Here is a 3,694-nt window from a genome sequence, read left to right as displayed (position 1 = left end):
GTGGACATAGTGAGAGGGCAGGTCTCTTACAAGTCGAGGAGAAGAACCTGCAAAGAAATGACGCCGTTGACACCTTGATCTTGAACTTCCAACCCTCAGAGAGTGGGACAATACTTTTCTGTTGTTTAAGCTACGTAGTCTGTGGTACTTTGTTACAGCAGCCGTAACAAACTAATACATCCCGTTAGATTCTTTTCTTTCCTTTTTTTAAACTATGGGACACTTCAGGAATGTGTACCTCCTCTTTGTACGGGGCTCATGCTAATCTTATCTGTGTAGTTGTAATTTTAGTATATGTGCTGCCCAAGGAACACTGCCCTTCCAGTCTTTAACCTCCAAAGTTACTGAAGTTCTTTGTAAAAGTGGGCATTCCTGGATTTTGGACACGCTCACTGCAGCCCTTGCCTGAGTCCACTGCTGCAGCAGTGAGTGGCCTCCTTTGCCCGAGTATGAGAAGCGGCGACTCCCAGCATCACTGAACAGCTCCGCGGCGCTCCCAGCCGCTACTGCACACGGATTCCTGTTACTCTTTCGTGTCACTGCGTATACACGCGTGATCAGAAAGTGGAGCAAACTTAAAAACAGTGCTGTGTCGGGTGGGGAGGAAAGAAGAATGTGACCAAGGAGATTCTGTCACTGTCCTGCTGGCAAAATGTCCCTTCCCTCCATAGAATGGCCCGGATCTATAGTGCTCATTGAAATGTCTGTGTTTGGGTGAAAATATTGAAATACTGTGTATGGCAGCCTGACATCACAGTGGATTATTTTATAGAAAAACCACTGTGTCACTGTCCCATTTTACTTTTCCCCCCTCCTTTTTCTTTTTCTTTTTTCCCTTAGTGGGCAATTTACTGCAACCTTTTAAAAAGTGATTATTTATGGTGAAAACTTGGAAAAGCAATTATGCCTGTTTTTTGAGTTTGCTCCCGTGGCTTGTACTACAAAACGCCCATCAGCAACATCCCCTTGAAAAGCTGTAGGCAAATATCTTGTTAATTTAGCTACCCACTTGGAGAACCCCAGCTTTATTTTGAAATGTATTTTGAAATTAAACCTCAGAGATGTTCCCAACCACCTTTCAAGTTCCTAAAGATAAGTTTACCAAATGTTAACAACAACAAGAAAAATTCCCAGAACTCAGGGCAACAGAGTAATGAGGCTGAGAGCCACGTTTGAGGCTGAGGCAGACGCCTCCTTGTTCTTTGTGACAGACATTCAGACACAGTTCAACTTCCCTCTGTTCATATTCTTCTCGGAAATAACAACCGATTCAGGGAACGCCGATAATGACTGTTCTCAGCAAAATCTGAAACTCCAGACTACGGGTCAGCAAATGTTTCCTGTACAGGTGCACAGGGTCAATATTTTCAGCTTTTTTTCGGTGATGGGGGGGCACATGGTCTCTATGGTAACTTCTTTACTCTGCCCCTTTTTTCTGGTAAGCAGCTGCAGGCAGTAGGGCCACTAGTGGGCATGGCTGTTTCCCAATAAACCTTTATTTACAAAGGCGGACCCGCAGGCAGAGCTGGCGGTGGGCCATAGCTAGCCGGGTCTGTTCTGAGCGGGGGCTTACAATCCTTCTGAGAAGGACCTCACTGCCTTAGGTCTGAACTCCTCTGTGGACGTTTTGGCCACCCTTGCTTTTCTCCTTCTTCCCAAATGCTGCTACTTTCCACATATGTTTCTAGCAAGAGCTCATGTTACCTTTTGTGAAGGTGAAATGTGAGGATGGGTAGATTAGGGAACTGACTCTTGAAGTTGATATTGGAGATGAGTCTAAGTGTGATGTTGGCCCCGGCATGACTTTTTTTACTTATTTCTCCCCATCACTTCCTGGCTGGGGATTACCCTTAGGAATAAAGCGTAGAACTTGAGACTGTGCTTGGAACTGGCTAAGTAAGTATGAAGGTCATGGAGGAGAGGCTTCTCAGGTACCTGGTCAGTACCCGTGTGCCTGTGAAGGAACAACCACGTGGGGAGTAAATGAGGTTGGTGATTATATTAGAGGGCTTATGGAGACGCATTTACGAGCAGCACCCTCCCTGAAGGTAACAAAATGCACTGAGCAGTTTTCAAAAAGGAGATGCACTTTGGGATAGGCGGGTCCCCCAGGGGCCAGGACCAAATGTGGCTCACTTGCCCGTGTCAGTCCTCTGGTTGGAGATGGTCCACATGTAGGTCATGTCCATATGTCCATGAGCCCGTGGAAATTAGCGAATGTGAGCTCCTCCTGGCAGGCCCGAGCCCTGGGTGGCCCCAGGCTGTTTTGCTTAAAATTCCTTGAGGAGATTGAACTTCTGGTTATTTCCTGACTATCTAGACTCGGGCAGACCCCAGAAAAATAAGGCAAATCCCATCTAAGTGTTCACTCTGGTACATGTCTTCAGGGGCACGGGGAGATGCTTTTAATTGCTACTGGTGTCACTGTAATTTTCAGCTTATAAGAATGTTACAGGGCCCTGGCTGGTGTGGCTCAGTGCATTGAATGCTGGCCTGCAAAACAAAGGATCGCCAATTCGATTTCCAGTAAGGGCACATGCGTGGGTTGTGGGCCATGTCCCCAGTGGGGGACGTGCAAAAGATAAGCACACATTGGTGTTTCTCTCTCTCTCCTTCTTATCCTCTCTCTCTAAAAATAAATAAATGACATGTTAATTAAGTTAAGAACATTGTAGGGGTGAAGGAAGCCTTTGAGCATGAAACTGAGGTTGGTTGAAGTCATCTCTTCTCTTGCACACATCCCCCTCTCGCTACATTTTGTAAGAAGAAACTTGGTGTGGATTAGTTTATGAACAAACTCTATCATCCGTGTGTGGAGTGGGATCCCCACTGACTGAAAAGTAGGCAAAAATCTGTGAGCATCCTGATTACCAGTGTTTTGAATTCTCCATCTGATAGGTTGGCTATCTCTTGATTGCTTAGTTGTATTTTTTCTGGAGTTGTGATCTCTTTTCAATTTTGGACAAATTTTTTTGTCTCAGTAGGCCTGTTATGTACTAAGGTGTGGAGCCGTAGGTATTTGCCCAGGGAGGGGTCCAAGAAGGAACAATGCCTCTTACTAAGCTCTCCACCGGCATTCACTCACTTTCCCTACTAACCAGAAGTAAACTGGGTCCTTCTAGTGCTGATTCCCGGGTGGATGGATGGGTTTGTGTACATTCTATGACCCTGTGGGTCTCTCCAGTGAACTATCCTGTGAGTCTGGGAGTATCTCCCACCACAGCAACCCCCACCTGTGTTTTCAGTCAGAGGTTTTGAGGCTTATTTCCCCACATTGGAACCCTGGGGTGTGAGGTCTGTCTCCCTCCCCATGTGTTCCTCCTGGTTTATCTGCTTGCAAATGTAGGACTGCCTGGTCTTCCAGCCACTGCCTTGCCACAAGTTCTCTGCCCCAACTGCCCATCTCTTTCTCTCCTACCAGTATGGAAGAATGTTTCTTTTTTAACTCCTTGTTTTGTGGACTTACATACAATTCGATTTTCTGGCAGTTTTGGTTATTTTTTGTTTCTAAATTTATTGTCCTTTTTTTGGTTGTGGGAGGAGGCAAAGTGTTTCTACCTACACCTCCATCTTGGCCAGAAGTGAGACCTTTAACTCTTAATTATGGTTTACAACCTAGTATAGGTATAGGACAAGCTGTGTCTGAGAAAAGTCCAACTAGTGTTAATATAAGAACAGTTTGCACAAAATTGAT

General features: G+C 45.6%; 1 non-coding gene across 1 annotated transcript; it reads right to left on the bottom strand.

The window, feature by feature from the left end:
- Positions 1-208: 208 nt before the first annotated feature.
- On the bottom strand, positions 209-314 carry LOC123815484. Its single transcript, XR_006785125.1, has one exon. It is a non-coding gene; the product is annotated as a U6 spliceosomal RNA (small nuclear RNA).
- Positions 315-3,694: the final 3,380 nt, after the last annotated feature.

Source organism: Phyllostomus hastatus, unplaced genomic scaffold (assembly GCF_019186645.2).
Source record: "Phyllostomus hastatus isolate PE091 unplaced genomic scaffold, TTU_PhHast_1.1 phas_contig_1731, whole genome shotgun sequence".
In the NCBI taxonomy this organism is placed as follows: Eukaryota; Metazoa; Chordata; class Mammalia; order Chiroptera; family Phyllostomidae; genus Phyllostomus; species Phyllostomus hastatus.
The sequence above is the reverse complement of the archived record's forward strand: the minus strand, read 5'-3'. Positions and strand labels throughout refer to the sequence as shown.